This window comes from Suricata suricatta, chromosome 2, assembly GCF_006229205.1.
Source record: "Suricata suricatta isolate VVHF042 chromosome 2, meerkat_22Aug2017_6uvM2_HiC, whole genome shotgun sequence".
NCBI lineage: Eukaryota > Metazoa > Chordata > Mammalia > Carnivora > Herpestidae > Suricata > Suricata suricatta.
Genome location: NC_043701.1, coordinates 92,703,183 through 92,721,183, shown reverse-complemented (window position 1 = coordinate 92,721,183; position 18,001 = coordinate 92,703,183). Strand labels below are relative to the sequence as shown.

The 18,001-nt window shown below is 36.3% G+C and overlaps 1 protein-coding gene across 4 annotated transcripts in view; it reads left to right on the top strand.

Moving 5' to 3' along the window:
- The window catches only part of SNX13 (sorting nexin 13), a 122,164-nt gene that overhangs the window by 14,219 nt on the left and 89,944 nt on the right, over positions 1 to 18,001 (top strand). The window lies entirely within an intron of this gene.

Below are 18,001 nucleotides of genomic sequence, written 5' to 3'. Positions count from 1 at the left end.
GGATAGGGGAGGAGCCAGTCTTAAGACCATGATGAGATCGTCACCTGAACTGAAAAATCAGTAGTTGGACCCCATAACACAGTGAGCCACCCGGGTACTCCTGTACTGAATCATTTTAAATTAAATTCCAGATATTGTCACTTCTCCTCACAATACTCTGATAATCTCCCACGAACAAGAATGGGGGGAGGCTTTTTAAGTTTTTATTTTAATTCCAGTATAGTTAATCTACAGTGTTCTGTCAGTATCAGGTATACAGTGTGGTGATTCAACAATTCCATACATGACCTGGTGCTCATCACAAGTGTACTTCTTAATCCCCACCACCTATTTAACCCATCTCCCCATTCCCTTCCCCTTTGGTAACCATCAGTTCTCTATAATTAAGAGTTTCTTTCTTGATTTGTCTTTTTCCCCTTTGCTCGTTTGTCTTGTTTCTTAAATTTCATATGTAAGTGAAATCATATGGTATTTACTTTCTTTGACTTATTTTGCTTAGCTTAATATTCTCTAGCTACATTCATGTCATTGCAGATGGTAAGCTTGCTTTCTTTTGTATGCTTGAATAATATCCCATTGTGTGTGTGTGTGTGTGTATATATGTATATATATACACACACACACATGTATATCACATCTTTATTCATTCATCAATTGATGGACATTTGGGCTGCTTCCAGATCTTGGCTATTGTGAATAATGCTGCTATAAACACAGGGGTGCATGTATCCCTTTGAATTAGTGTTTCTGTATTCTTTGGGTAAATATATACCCAATAGTGCGATTGCTGGATCTTAGGATAGTTCTATTTTTAATTTTTAATTTTTTGAGGAATATGCCAGAGTGGCGGTACCAGTTTGCATTCCTACCAATGGTAGGCAGGTGTTCCTTTTTCTCCACCTGTTGTTTGTGTGTTATAGAGTTTAGCCATTCTGACAGGTGTGAGGTGATAGCTCATCGTAGCTTTGATTTACATTTCCCTGATGGTAAGTGATGAAGAACATCTTTTCATGTGTCTTTTGGCCATCTGTACATCTTTGGAGAAATGTCTGTTCATGTCTTCTGCCATTTTTTTTTAAGTTTACTTAGTTATTTATCTTGAGAGAGTGAGAATAAATCCCAAGCAGGCTCTGTGCTGTCAGTATGGAGCCAACATAAAGCTTGAGCCTATGATCTGTGGATCCCTTAGATCATGACCTGAGCTGAAACCATGAGTTGGATGCTTAACTGACTGAGCCACCCAGGCAGCCTGCCCATATTTTAATTGGATTATTTTATGGGTGTTGAATTTTATCAGTTCTTTATATATTTTGGATAGTAACCTTTATCAGATATGCCGTTTGCAAATGTCTTCTCCCATTCTGTTGGTTGCCATGTAGTTTTGCTGATTGTTTCCTTCTCTGTGCAGAAGCTTTTTATTTTGCGGTAGTCCCATATTTGCTTTTGTTTCCCTTGCTTCAGGAGACATCTAGAAAAAAGTTGCTGTGGTGATGTCAAAGTGGTTACTGCATGTGTTCTCTTCTAGGATTTTTATGGTTTTAGGTCTCACATTTAGGTCCTTACTCCATTATGAGTTTCTTTTTGTGCATGATATGAGAAAGTGGTCTAGTTTCTTTCTTTTGCATGTCATTGTCCAGTTTTCCCAGCACCATCTGTTGAAGAGACCTTTTCCCATTGGATATTCTTTCTTGCTTTGTTGAAGAGTAGTTGACCATGTAGTTGTGGGTTTGTATTTGGGTTTTCTCTTCTGTTCTTTTGATCTCAGTGTCTGTTTTTGTGCCAGTACCATGCTGTTTTGATCACTACACCTTTGTTAAATAACTTGAAGTCTGGAATTGTATGCATCCAACTTTGCTTTTCCTTTTTCAGGATTGCTTTGGCTATTTGGGTCTTTGTGGTTCCATACCAATTTTAGAATTGTTTGTTCTGGTTCTGTGAAAAAATGTTGTTAGTGATTTGATGGGGATTGTATTAAATGAGGATTTTTAAAAATTTAGCTACAGTATTATTGTTACACCTAATAAAACTACAGTAATTTCCTATTGTCATTGAATATTCAATATATTAAATTTCCTGTTTGAATCTACTCCAGTGATATCTTTGTTAATATATCTTTAATCCAGAATAGGTAATGTCCTCTTTCTTTCTCATCCTCTTTCTTATCCTCATTTTCCTCTTCATTGTTGTCAGTGATTATTCTCTTGGGATGCTGTGGAGCATGCATGCAACAATGACCTTGGCCTCCATAACAGTACCTACCCCTCTACCTCCCCTCACCTTTGATAACCAAAATGGTTCCATATGTTGGTAAATGTCTCCCAGGGAGCAAAGTTGTCCCTGGCTGAGAGCCACTGCATTAAAGGTGGTACATTTTCTCCACATGAATTTTTTAGATACTTATTCCTTAGATTTTTTTTTATCTTGAATTGACTCTGTTCCACTGTTCTGTGTGTGTCTACCCTATTTTGCTTATTTATTTTACTTTCCTTTTTGTTTAACTAGTAAGTGATAATTTTAAAAACAGTTTTATTGAGATATTATTCATATACCATACATTCCCTCAAGAGGTATAATTCAGTGACTTTAATACACAGAATTATGCTTCCGTTGCTGCAATAAGTTGTAGAACTCCTCACCTCCAGATAGAAAAGCTTTTACCCTTGAACCATCATTCCCAAATCTTCCCTCCTTTGAGTCCCAGGCCTTCACAAGTAGGTCTTTATGGATTTGTCTATTCTGGACATTTTATGTGAATGGAATCAGAATATGTGGATTTTGTGATTGGCTTCTTTCACTTAACATGTTTTCACGGTTCATCCATGTTTGTAGAATGTATTAGTACTTGAAAATTTTTTAACTGCCTAATATTCCATTGTATAGACACACCACATTTTGTGTATCCTTTTATCCTTTGATGAGCATTGTGTTATTTCCACTTTTGGGCTATTCTGAATAATGCTGGTATGAACACTTGTGTGCAGGTTTTTATGGACATATGTTTTCATTTCTTTTGGGATGTATACTAGAAATGGAATTGCTGGATCATATGGTAACTATGTTTAACATTTTGAGGAACTGTGAACTGTTTTCCCAAAGAGCTACACCATTTGACATTCCCTTCAGCAATATAGGAAGGTTCTAATTTCCACATCCTCGAGATTATTTGTTATTATCTCTCTTTTTGATATAGCTGTCTGGTGGGTGAGAAGTGGTGTCTTATAGTGGTTTTGATTTGCATTTTTATGCATAATGATGTTGAATCTATTTTCATGTGCTTTTCATGACCATTTATCTTCACTGAGAAATTGTGTATGTGAATCTCATGCTTATTTTAAAATTGCGTTGTTTGTGTATTATTCACTTTTAACAGTCTGTTGTGTATTATATGTAGAGGCTTATTAGCAGATACATAATTTATAAATATTTTCTCCCATTCTGTGTCTTGGGTTTTATTTTCTTGATGGTATCATTTGAGTTCAAAATTTTCTCATCTTGATATAGTCCAATCTATCTACTTTTCTTTGGTTAATAGTGCTTTTGTTGTCAAAAGATATTTATAGTTTGCAATGCATTTTTTTTAGTTAACTTCAGGAGGTAGTATTAAGATAGACTTAACAGATAAAAGTAGTGCTGAAGTTAAATCACTGTCATTTTCTACAACTTGAATTTAAAAAAAATTATTTTTTGTGAATTTTAATATCTGGCTGGTGTTCATGTGTTTATAAAAAGGACGTTCCTGAGATTTGAGGGTGGTGAGTTGGATTTACATTATGTTCAGTGTTGGATAATTAACAACCACTGTATTCTTCAGTGGGGAAGCTAACTGCAGTAACCTCAAATTCTGCAGTGTTCCTGTCTTCATTTGCCCTGCTATGAGAGTTCTTTGTGGTTAGTAACACCCTTGGAGGAGGAGGAATCCTCCAAAAGCAGAGAGACCATATATTTCCAACCTTGGCCTCTCTGCTCCTGTAATCTGCTTACTCCTCCTCACTAAATTCTTGGCTGCATAATCTCCTCGCTAAATTCTTAGCTGTATTATCTCATGATAATTGCGGTGCTTATTATTTTTTCTCCTGGCACACACGGAGTCTCTGGGTCTTAACTTTGGAGAGCGTTTATTAGGCTGGCTCGATTCAGCATCACTCTAGGTCCAGGACTCTTGACTGGGATCGTGATACTCTCGAGGATCAGCCCTGTTTATGGTTCGGCTGCCTCTTCTCGGTCACTTGCAGCAGTGTCTGCCTTCCTCACCCCCCACAGTCTTACTTACACTTCTTACTGAACGCTTTAAGATTCTTGTTAACTACTTAAATAATTATACTTTGGCAGTGTACAAATATCATCTAGTTTTTCTTTATCATTTTCCATATGCAAATCTGTTTTAAAGGTCATGTGTGTTACGCTGTTGCCTCATTATTACCCTTATTTGACCACCTGTTTTGCTGTCCCAAGAAGGGTGTTTCATGTTTTTACTTGGTGAAGTACAAGTTTTATGACAGACTTTGTGATCACAGATAGAAATAAACGTAATCCTGTATTCATTTAAATATTTTTACTGAATTGTTAATCAAATATTAATAAACTCAGTTAAGTATATGGTATGTCTTTTGTTGGAAAAGTATATGCAATCTAAAAATAATAAAGTATTGTTTGCATTATATTTTTTGTTAAAAATTACATGATTCTTGAAAAGTAAATCAGTACAGAAGTGTTTTAGTAAAAAGTGAAAGTATTGTTTTACCATTAAAAAAATTGCTGTATATTCTTACATTTCTTTCTCTATTTCAACACACTAGAGAATTTTCATTAAATTTAAAAAAATTACTGTTAAAGTAGTGATGTAAATTACCTCTTCCTGCTTTGATAGGTTTCTCAAGTGTTTCTCTAATTTTTCCAATGGCTTTTGTTTGTTGGTACACTTAAACTTTTATCTTCCCTCTATCCTGTAGACAGTAGTTGTTCATTGAATTCGTTTGGTACAGAAACCACGGTAAGTGGAACCTAAGTGTTAGGATGCCAGTTGATGATCAGAAAGGAAGGTAAACTGGTGAAGATTAATATTGGGCAAAAACGTCTTGATATGTATAACATTTATTTAGACGATTGATCATGATACTGTGTTTAGTATATACTACTGAGAGCATACTGTATGTGCCAAATGTTATACTTGGCACCAAGAATACATCAATGAACAAAACATACACAATTTATGTCCTCATGAGATTTATAGCATATGGTATATATTGGAAAATAAACAAGCACTTCCAACATAATGTGATAAATGAGGATATTGGCAAGAGAGTGGTTGAAATGGTAAACCATGGAGTCCTATTTAAATAGGGAAGTGAATACAGAAGTTGGCTAAATAAAGAGAAAGTAGAAGAATCAAGTGTCTGCAACTCTGAATGCAGTTGGTGTAACTAATTTAGAGCTGGAAGATTGTGGTCAGAGAGTAAGATAGTTTTGACATATCCCTTTCAAAGAAGACAGGTGATGATGAAGTCTAGAGTGTGGTCTTCGTGGCTAAAGTAGAGTTGCAGTGAAAGTTGGCAGAGGTGAAATGCTAATGATGTTTAAAGTAATTGATGGATTATCCGTATGTATGTATGTATGAATTATTATTCAGGGTTATGTAGTATTGGGGATAGAGAAGTATTGGCCATGTATCAAGAGTTTTTGAATGAACAGTTAGGAATTCCTTGGAGACTAATAGTTACCACCTGTGACCATATTGGAATCACCTGGGGAACTTAGACTCCTAATGCTCTTACTTACTTAACTTTGCTGCGCCTTGGGTAAATGGCTAGCTCTTATCCCCAGCTGTTCTGATTCAATTTGTATGTCATGTAATTTGGGCAGTAAGACTTTCAGATGCCCAGGTGGTACCAAGGTGCAGGAATTGCACAGGAACAGGTGGTTTTACAGGAAACTCCCTGGGAGTTATGATTGGGATCATGACCCTGCATCACAAAGTTGGAGTAAGTGGTGATTGAAAAAATAAGCAGCCTTTGAGAGGGTCGCTGGAGAAGCAGCTTTTACTTAAAGCCAACACTGAGTTTTCTGAGGTGTGCTTGTGTTTTACCATTGAACAGAGTAAATCTAGAGGAAAGCTTTGGGAGGGAAGGAGGCAGTGAGAAGTTAGCTAGTGGAGGGGAAAAAGCAAGAATAGTACAGTGGTTAGTGTGCAGGAGAGTGCTGGTAAGTGAAATTTACCTTTTAGTACTGACCTAAAACAATAGGGCATAGTGGGTTTGGAATTCATGTGGAAAGTACATTCATTAGTCCCATAGTGGATGACAGTTGGTAATTGGGTGAATGGTTCTCAGGAGTTAGTTTCTACCTTGACGGGTTGAACATCATAGGAAATGGTAGCCTTGTACCCTTCTCTTTGTTATAGGGTTTGGATTGATTGAGCAAGATCGAAGGAAAGTTCCAAAATTCTTGGAGGTTATTCTGCAGGCTTCCTGGGAAGTAGTTAGAGGCCTGGTCTGTTTGTTCTGATACTGGCAGGTGGCAGCTTTGGAGTGTCAAGGCTCGGTGAGTTCTGCATAGCCTAGTTTTGCTTACTCTGGTGTGCCGTTTACGTGATTTTGGCACTCTGCAGTACCTACTAATACTGGCAAAGCCTTTACTATTGCTTTACTTTTACACTTGATGCTTTTCAGGAAGAATTTTGTGTCCAGTTTGAGATTTGTGACCAACTATTATTGATGGGTTCCCCCCCCCCATGTACAAGATGTGGCATAGACTTAGAAATAGTGAAAAAGAACCTTATGTATTATATAGACAATCTTTCCTTATTATATATTAGAATTTTAAGTATAGAAAGTCAAAGTGGGTTTCACAAAGAAACCACTTAGCCTAGATTAACTAAAGTATAAACCATATATGGGCCTAGAAGTTTATAGTTTTTAATAAAGTGATCCAAATTTGTGGCAAGAATAAATGGGTTAATTGCAGCTTGTTTAATCAGTTTGACATGTAACTGTTAAACTTGGGAAATGAGATCATCAGAACTCCCTGTCAACAGAGTGCAGCAAATTTATTTTTCTTTTAAAATTAAAGCTTTTTAAAGTATAATACTTGAAGGCTGAGAGAGCTACCCTAGTTATGCAAATGTATTATGAAATTACTTTGAAGAGTTCATTCAAAACATTCTAAAAAATGTTGATATATTTTTGGTAAATAAGGTAAGTGGTAATGTAGTAAATTTAATAACAGTGTGATATATAAATAAGAAAATTGTATGCTAAGTGGGAAACAAGACTTTTTGCATAATTATAGTGTATCATGTTAACTAGTAATTAAAACCCATGTGCTTTTACTAAGCAAAATGTATAACGTGATTAAAGCTTTTATACTTTTTTAATTAGATGATTTTTCATACAGTGACCTTATTTCATATGTGTTTGAATTATGGAACTAAAGTAATTTTTGGAAATTATGACACCAAGTAGATGAAGCCTTTGATAGGTCATGGAGATTTAAGGTACATAAAATGGATGCTTGTAACAGCCAGGTTATGACATGCATTTTTCCATCTTTTGTAATCATGGTTTTCAGATGTACTTATTAGCAAAGTGAAAATTGAGGCACAATTATGCTAAATAGTGCTTGTTTTACTTTTCTCTCTCTTTTTTTTTTTTAATTTTAGAGAGAGTGCATGAGTGGGGTGAGGGGCAGAGGAGGATGGGAGGTAAAGAGACAGAGAGAGAGAGAGAGAGAGAGAGAGAGAGAGAAACTCTTAAGCAGGTTTTATGATCAGCGCAGAGGCCAGCCCAGGGCTCCATCCGATAACCCTGGTGTCATGACCTGAGCTGAAATCAAAAGTCAGTGCTCAACCAGCTGAGCCACTTGGGCGCCCCTCGTTTTCTCTTCTAGGATTGCATTCATTGGCTTATCTGATGTTAATATGAGTGGTACTGATATTTCTAAAACTTTCAGTTTCTAAAATCAATATAGCTAAAACTCTAAAGCAGATGATATTTATTAAAAAAGCACACAAGTCAGTTGTCTCCGTCATCTTTGGTTACATCTTAATGTTTAAACAATACAGATTCAGATGATTCAGAGGAATGTTAAGATTTTTCTTTGGTTTTGACACCTGATATCTTTTAGCTTAAATTTTCTAGGCCAAAATTATTTCTACTCTCCTGTATGGTGGGAAATTCTGGTAACTCAGGTCAACATTTGTTACGTTGAAATATATCCAAAGCTGCTTCCTGAGAAAGACTTTGGCTTTGCCTATTTGTTTTTGCTATTATCCGCTACCTTATAAAAGTAGGGTTGTGAGAACTCTAGTGACTTTAAATTTTAAGACTTACTTGATTTTAGGTGTATGTGGGTTAACTCTAGACTAGAAATATAGACGACCAACATCTCAGACTGTATGATACTCAGAACAAAGCCCAAAAGATTTGATATTGGGTCAAAATCCTCGACAGTTATTTAATCCAACCTTTCTTCTAGATTCTCTTTCATCTAGTTTTTTGTTTATAGTTGTGGTTAGATTCTCTAATTTTTGCACTTGGATAGTTTGACCCCTAGAAAACCTTAATCTTAGAACACATTAGTTTTACTCCTTGCAGAGTTGTCTTTAGTGAATTGACCGTTTAATGTTTATGTCCACTTTTATTTAAAGTCATTATGAGAAACAATTTTGTTAAACTTTCTAATGACTTTCCTACACAGCTGTTATTGAGAACATTAACCAGTACTTCACACTTTGTTCTTCAGATAAATTCCTATATGATAACAATTGTTTAAAAATTCAGAGCTGCAGATAGCACCAGTTAAGTGAGAGGAACCTTGGATATTATGTTTCCAACCTGTTTACAGATGAAGAAATTAAGGCCCAGAGAGGTCAGCTATAAGCAGCTGGCCTAGAACCTGGGTCTAGAAATTGTCTTGGGACAGCTGACCCAGTTTTTTTTTTTAAAGTTTTTAAAAAATCGAGGTGAAATTGAAGTTGACATAGCAGAGTTAACCGTTTTATTTTATTTTTTCTGTTTATTTATTTTTTTAACATATGCAGTTATTTTCCCTCATTTACACTACAGTAGTTACAATTACACTCCCAAACAGAAAAGCAAAGTAAAAAATCAAAACCCCCACTTCTATTTCATGTAATTAGACTTATACAGAAATTAGAAGGTTAGATACCAACTAATCACCTAATTTCACAGCTATCTGAAGTGGCGATCGTTATACAGCAGCTTATCTATGATACATTCAAGATACATGATACAATTTATTATTTGCCCATAAGCTAAAACAGCCTGCTTAATACCTTTCCTTAATGAACAATTCCTTGGCTTTTAGTGTAATCACAGTATTGCGCAACCACCACCTCTATCTAGTTCCAAAACATTTTCATCACCTCAAAAAGAAGACTTTATTCATTACACTTGTTCCCCATTTTCTCCCTACTCCTCCCACCCCTCAGCAGTTGGCAGCTACCATTCTTCATGGTCTCTATGGATGTAGCTATTCTGGATATTTCACATAAATGGAATCATACAGCGTTTGACGTTTAGTCTCTGGTATCTTTCACTTAGCATAATATATCCATGTTGTAGCATGCATCAGTACTTTATTCCTTTTTATGGCTGATTAATACTCTCTTGTATGTAGATACTACAGTTTGTTTACATCCATTCATTTACTGATGGACATTTGGTCCATTTCCACCTTTTGGCTATTATGAACAGTGATGCCACAAACGTATTTGAGTTTTTGGTCCTTTGGGGTATATACCTAGAAGTGAAATTTCTGGGTCATGTAGTAACTGTTGAATGTATGGTTTTACTATTTTACATATCACCTAGTTTTATTTTTTTGTTTCCCCTCTCCTCAATTATGATAAGAGCATGGTGACTTGAAAAAGAAAGTGAGCCAAAAAAATATTTTTTAGAGGTATGAGCTCTTACTTGGTATGTTTTATGCAATAGATTTTCAACCACATTTATCCTCTTTTTTCCTCCATTGGTTTATTGGTTTATTGAATTTGATTTTGTTCCTTTCATTCAAACTGAAACAGTACTCCTTCATTTCTTTTCTCTTGTGGTATTTATGTTCTGGAACCCATGAGAGTGGTTTTAGAAGTCTTAAGTAAATTTATTTACTGTCATTTATGAAAATAACATGAAATAGCAATGCAAATAGTCTTGGCTTCTTTCAAGGAGTTATGTATAGGTTTTAATTGACTTAAGTGCAGGTCAAATTCCATTCATGTTTTGGGGGTCAACTGGTAGGGCTTGGCAGTTAAAAACAATTTTTTTTTTACATTTATTTATTTTTGAGAGACAGAGACAGAGTGTGAATGGGGGAGGAACAGAGAGAGAGAGGTAGACACAGAATCTGAAGTAGGCTCCAGACTCTGAGCTAGAGGTCAGTACGTGGGGCTTGAACCCATGAACCATGAGATCATGACCTGAGCCAAAGTCAGATGCTCAACTGACTGAGCCACCCAGGCGCCCCAGCAGTTTGTTTTTGTGTTGATCAAAAATTTTGAGACCATCCTGTCACTTGAATATCTTTATTAAAACAATACCTTATATTACACTTGATGAATGTTATTGTAGAAAATTTAAAGTAAATGCTTTAAGGTAGATTAAATAGTTATCATATCTCAAGTTTTTGAAGTAAGGCTGATTTTGATATAGTTGGACTAAATAATGACCCTTTGTCATTATTGAAGTCTACATATGCTTTTAGTGTTTCATATTTTATTTGGTTTTAATCATAAAATGGCCCTCACTGAATTATCTGTTTGCCTAGAAAGAAAAAAAAAGGTTAAACTAATTTTAACTCTGGAAAACCTAATTGAGTTTTCCTGTTAACTGAGAAGACTTCTTATTTCAAATAAATCTATATTTATAGTACTTGAGGGAAGACTTTGGAGGTCATTTTTTTTTAACTTTAGTTTTAGAAGATAGAGATCTACTAACAGATACTTAGAATACATTTATTTAACTTTATGAAAAGTATTAGGTAAATTAGACTTTTTTTTTTTTTAACATACAAAGCACAGAGGCATTTTGGAATTACCTAAGGTGGCAAGAGTTTTATTATAAAGGCAGATGATTAAATCAGTAAAATAAGAGCTTTATTACATATCCACGCTTCACAATAGAACAGAAATGCCTTGTCTATTTAGCTACCTGGTTACCTTGTGACCCTCTTTAGCATTAGACTTTTGTTAATCCCTGGGGTAGTGCTTTGCTATTATAATTGACTCTGTTTTACTGCTTTACTGCTGCCTTTATCCCTCTTAGCACCAACTGATAGTTCTAAGAGAAGATCTTATTGGTCAGATGTGAGTCACCATTTTCTCTAGGCTACCTGTGTTATCTGATAGAGCTTTTCTGCCAGGCCATCCCCCAGAACATTAAACCAGCTATAGAAATCCACCATTATAGCTATCTTTGGTCTCTCATGGGGGATCATTTTTGTGAATCAGGACGTGGTGCTCTATTCTTTAAAATTTTTTAAAAATGTTTATTATTGAGACAGAGAGAAACGGAGCATGAGTGGGAGAGGTGCAGAGAGAGAGAGAGAGAGAGAGGGAGACACCTAATCTGAAGCAGGCTTCAGGCTCTGAGCTGTTGGCACAGAGCCCAGTGTGTGTGTGGGGGGGGGGGGGGGCCTCGAATCCACAAACCATGAGATCATGACCTGAGCCATCCCCATGTGCTCTATTCTTAAGGAGACCTTCAGAAGATCCTTTAAGATATGGTAGGCAGGTATTTTTGAGAAAAGTCTAAGAAGAGAGACATTATATCTGGTGAGTACCTTGCTGGTCTTGAAGTTCCATATTTTGACATAGTTACTATCTTTGCTTTAGGTTCTGCTTTATGGATTCTAGGGTTTTAGGAGAAAGCCATTTTATATTCCAAGTTTACATCTTTCATGTAGTTAGAAAAATTCTCAAGAGACTTCCAAAAGGTTGCTTTAAGAGTAAATATATCTTTGAATTTGTTGTGTATGTATACATAAACACACCCCTCACATGTCATCTCAAGTTAATTTTTAAGCCATTTAAGCATAAAAGATCTCTAATCCAATTCCATCTTTTCAAAGTGACTAAACAAAAGTTGAGAGACATTTTGATTGCCCAGATTTGCATGATATCTTAGAGGAGAGCTATGATTAGAAACCAGAATTCCTAACTACTTCTGCTTTACAGTGTGTAGTGCCTGTTTAGTGACTTAGAAAAACAAAAACGGCTTCTGTATTCCTGGCATTAAACTAATCTTGTTTAGGACTTTCCAGTTGGGAATGTTAATTGTAAGGAACAGAAATACATCCCAGTTACCTCATATAAAAAGGAGACTTCAGGGAAGTACAATGGAGCACAGCTGGTCCTGTGGGAACTAAAATGCTGACTGAGATCTCACCTCTCATCTCTCTCCCTGTCTTCTTTCACTCCTTCCCTCCCTTTCTTCCTCTCCCACTCTCCTTTTCCCAATCCCTCTTTTTCTTTCCTTTCCTCCCACTTTCTCTTTCTTTCTCTCTCACAGATAACCACAAAGTATTTCATCTCAGCTTTTTGGGGCACATTTGCTTCATTTTCAGTTTTTGTCTCAGTTGGTTTCCTGGCTTACTCATTGGCCTATCTGTTCCTTAAAATAGCTACCTCCGTCCCAGATGTACATATTCTTTTTCAGGTTCATTGCCCACCATTGGCTGGCTACAATTTGTACCTTTTCAAGTTACTGAGAGAGAGCCTAGCTCAGATCACTGATGAAGTCAGGCCTTGTAAGGTATACAGCGTCTGCTAAACAGTAAGTTGACTTCCTTTGTGTTCTAGAAAGGGAGTTGACTTCTTGGACGTATCTGGTCTGGACTACAGTGAGGTTGGAGGGAAACGTAGGTAGGATAATAGGATTCTTAGGGCTGTGCACGAGAGGATGGGATAAGTAGATGTAACCTGCTTTTTACATATGTAACAATTACTGACTTTATATTTCAAACAAATCTATTTTGTTAACTCCTAAATAGTTTCTGTATTTGGATAGCAAAGACTGAATGATCTTAACGTGGGACATCATATCCTATATATTTGTGCATTAAATTCATTAATTGTGACTGAATCTCTGAAATGATAACTTGAGATACTTGATAATTCTCATTATCACTTAGAGACATATGCTTCTAGGGGCTATTTGTTTTTACCCTTTGTGTGTGTGTGTGTGTGTGTGTGTGTGTGTGCGCGCGCGGTTGTTTATTACAAAAGGAATCCCCTCCTGATTTTATTCTTATATTCATATTCAGTCACATCACAGACTCTGAGTTGTATTCTGTTCCAGGAATTTTGCTAGCTATGAGGAGATAAAGTTGAACGTGGTACGATTCCTGCACTAAAGGAACTTTAAATTTTGGAAACACCTGTTCCTCTGGCAATTAATTAGAGGACTGTTTTTGTACCTTTGAACCCTTCACCTACTGTGCAGTCATGCCTATTTGACCTGTACTCTTTTTACTAGAATTTTCCCTAGAGCCCGACATACATACAGATCTCTTCCCACTTATTCCTAAACCTAATGCAATGTGGTTCTATGCTTACTACTCTGTTGATGCTGCTCTCAGTAAAATCATCAGTTACCTTTGGTTGTCAAGTCCCCTGGACATTTACTGATTTTTATCTTATTGAACTGTTTTCCAGCTTGTGGATATTGCTGATCACTTCTTTCTTACGGAGATATTATTTTCATAGTTTCTGGGACTCCACAAGTTCTTTTTGTCTTTTTAAGCTTGCCTTCTCAGTCCTCTTCATGGGCTTTGTTTTTCTTTTTCTGCCCCTTAAAATATTGATGTTACCAGTATTGCTGTTTTGACTTGATGGTCTCTTTATGATCTACTTCATTCTAATTTATAAGATTACTATTTGTGTGACAATAACTTCAAATTGTGTATCAGTGGTCAGAGTATTTCCTTGAAAATAACTTGTACTTCTATATCCAGTTGCTTGCAGACTACCTTCACTTGAAGTCTTTTATATTACCCTCACCATGCCCTGTAGTGAACTTAACTACTTCATCCACAAAGCAAAACAACTGTCCCCTAACCCAGTTCTCCTCTTTGCTGTTTTGGGTGACTGGCTGTTCAGCCAGTTACTACTGAAGCTTCAAAAAGCTATGATGATGGCTCTTCCTTATGCTCCATGCAGTTAATTACAAGATTTATTGGTTGAGTCATCCAGATACTTCTCCAGTCTATAGACTTCGGTCCAGCTGCACTACCTTCGCCCTGTTTCTGGCTTTTAGATAGTATGACTGTAATTGCCCTTCATAAATTTTTCTGCCTACAGTTTTGAAATCTTGCAGATAGTTGATAGAATGGACTAAACTTGAATATCTCATATGCTTCTTATAATCTACCTTTTAAAAACAACCTTTTCAGGTCTCCCCAAGGAAGCATTTCTTGCTTCCATGCTTATTCCTGTCATCTTTTTATTAGTTTCCCTGACCTTCATCTGGCTGTGTCCTGTTACCCTCTGAGACTAATCTTAGGTATCACCTGTTCCAGGAGGCTTCCTCTGACTTGCTGTCCTATCTCCTTTTCATGTTGGGTCAGATCAAGTGCTCTTTCTTACTGCCTTGTAATAGTTGATGCATTTCTGTCATTTTACTTACTGTTTTGTGTGTGTGTTTATGTGATTCTTTTCCACAAGACTGTGAGCTTCTTGTGGCATAAACAGTACTTATCTTTGAAATCGCTGAACCTGGCTATGGTGGGCAATTGATAGATATTAGTAAATGTTTGATCAATGAATGAAGGAAGCTTCCAGTCTAGAAAAGGCACTTACATATGAATAACTCTGTGGAGTTAAAAAGAAATTAATGTTTATTTTTAAGAGAGAAGAGACTGCAAGCAGGGGAGGGCAGAGAGAGAGGGAGACACATAACCCAAAGCAGGCTCTAGGCTCTGAGCTGTCAACGCAGAGCCCAATGCGGAACTAAAACTCATGAGCCATAAGATTATGACCTGAGCTAAAGTGGTACGCATGACTGACTGAGCCACCCAGGTGTCCTAGTCCTGTGTAGACAGAGAATGCAAGGACTGAACATTTTCTCTGTAGAGAGAGATGTGCTTGTGACTTAGGACTGGTTTCATGGAACATGTAAGTTTGAGCTAGTTCTTGAGATGAACTTGACTGAGATTCTTGCTAAAGAGGAAAGCTAATCCATCCTAAAGGATAGACACAAGGCAACAAGTTCTGGAATAGTGGAATAGTCAGGTACTTCAGAATCTTTTCAAAGGTAATTTTGGTAGTAAGGAGGATAGAATAGTAGTCTTGCCGGCTGTAATAAAGGTCTTGTCTAAGGCTTTACTGGTGAAGAGGGGAAGGGCCCAGGAGATACTTAGGATATAAAAAATAATTAGTTGGATGTGACAGTTCCAAGATAACTCTGAGATTTATCTTTTCAGTAATTGGATAGGCACTTATGCTCCTTTTAAGTAAGGGAATAGGAGATAGGAGATATTTAGGGTATATAATGAGTTTAATTTTAGACATGATGAATTTGAGGTACCCATGAGAAATTTAGGCAGAAATGTTAAGTATGCAGCTCAGTGTAAGTTTTAGAAACTCAAGAGGCATATCTGGGCTGGAGGCACAGTTTTGAAAGTCACAGTATGTAAGAGGTAGTGAAAAGTGGTGGATTAGAAAACAGAATTACTCAGGGATTGCATATATGGTTCTATGAATGTGAAAACAGAATCCTGGGAATGGCAGGCGTTTTTTTTTTGTTTGTTTGTTTGTTTTTTTGTTTTTTTTTTTGCTTAAAGATGACCAAGGGCATATGTACAGAGCAGTATTAATTTTCCTTAGTCTCTTTTATTTGTTTTTATTCTTCAAAAACCTCTTTTTTTTCTTCTTCAGTTTAAGAGAGAGAGAGCACGGGCAGGGGAGGGGCAGAGAGAGGGGGAGAGAGAGAATCCCAAGCAGGCTCTATACTCTGCACGAAGCCCAATTTGGGGGTTGATCCCAGGACTGCAAGATCATGACCTGAGCTAAAATCAAGAGTTGGACATTTAACCTGCTGAGCCACCCCCAGGCCCCTCCTTTTATTCTTAACCACATTAACAGATTTCAGAAGTTTCCTGTTGGTAATCCCTGTTTGTAATTTCCTAATTTTCTTTTTCCTTCCCTTTTTTACCCATTGGATTCTTCTTGAGACTATTAGTTTATTCTTCTTTAAAATGTTTGTTGTCAGACTAAAGGAAAGGCCTGACTCAGATTTGTGAATTCAGATCCCTTCACGAAATGGGCACATGTAGTTATACCTTTGCTTCCACTGAGTAATATTTATTTTATGGGAAAATCAGGGAGATCTGTTGGAACTGACCTTTGGCCTTTCTGCTTTTTCTTCATGGGAGGGAGGAGTAATTCTTTTGAGTGGAACTGTCATAGTTTTGATTGTGTATGTTTTAACAACAGCTTTTCATTATAAGTAAATAAATTGCATTTGTATAAACATAACTTAAAATTAAAACTTATATTTCAAATATTGCCACAAAATGTTGGAATTTGATGATTAATTCTTGCTCTCACTGGCTTCTGACCATACCATATTATATTATGAGAGGTATTTATATATTAGGAGCCTTGAATAAAGGAACTGTGATTTTCTTTGGGTGGAGAGAGGGGAGCCCAAGTGGAATTAAAGTATGTGCTGGTGTATATCACCATGGTAATCACTGAAACTCCCGAGTTGACCTTGGGGGTCACCCTTGTTGGTGTTGTACATTTGGTGGGTTGGAGTAGAACTGTAATAACATACCCATTATAATGTCATCCAGGATATTTTCAATCCCCTAAAAATTCTCTGTACTCTTTACCTGTTCATCTCCCTATCTTGTCTCCCCCAACCACTGATCTTTTTATTGCCTTCATAGTTTTGCCTTAGGCAGAATGTTATATAGGTGGAATCATACAGTATGTAACTTTTTTATATTAGCTTCTTTCACTTTATAACAAACATTAGTTCTCCATGTCTTTTCATGTTAGATAGCACATTCCTTTTTAGTGCGGAATAATATTCCGTTGTTTGGATGTACCACAGTTTATCTACTCACCTACTTGAGAACATCTTGGTTCTAAGTTTTGCCAGTGTGAATAAACTTGCTTTAAACCCTGTGCAGGTTTTTGTGTGGGCATGTTTTCAGTCTTTGTGGGTAAATACCAAGGACCATGATGCTGGGTCATATGGTAAGAGTGTATTTAGTTTTATAAGAAATTCACAGATTGTCCTTCAAAGTGGTATTTTACATTTCCACTAGCAGTGTCTGAGATTTCCTATTGCTCCACATCTTGTCAGCCTTTGTTGTCAGTGTTCTGGATTTTGGCCACTCTGATAGATGTGTAGTGGTAGCTCATTGTGGATTTAATTCACATCTCCCTGCTGACATATGATGTGGAATATCTTCTCACATGCTTATTTGCCATTATATCTTCTTCAGTGACATGTCTATTAATGTCTTTGGCTCATTTTATTTTATTTTAATTTTTTTTGTAACTTTATTTATTTATTTTTAGAATATAACACTATTTTTTTTAACATATGCAATTATTTTCCATCATTTACAATACAGTAGTTACAATGACACTCCAAATGGGTAAGCAAAGTAAAAAATCAGAACCCCAACTTCTATTTCATGTAATTAGACTTATACAGAAATTAGAAGGTTATGTAACAACTAGTTAATCACCTAATTTCACAGCTATCTGAAGTGGCATTCATTATATAGCAGCTTATCTATGATACATTCAAGATACATGATACAATTTGTTATTTGCCCATAAGCTACAACACAGCCTGCTTAGTACCTTTCCTTAAATTCCATCTCTATACTACAATATACTTGAGGTCCATGCAAAAAAGTAGCTACCTTTTATGTAGGAAATGGATGATTAAGTCTTTGGTGTTGTAAAAGCAACTTCATTTAAACATAACCACCCCCACCACCAAAAAAAGAAGAGAAAAAAAAAAGTAAT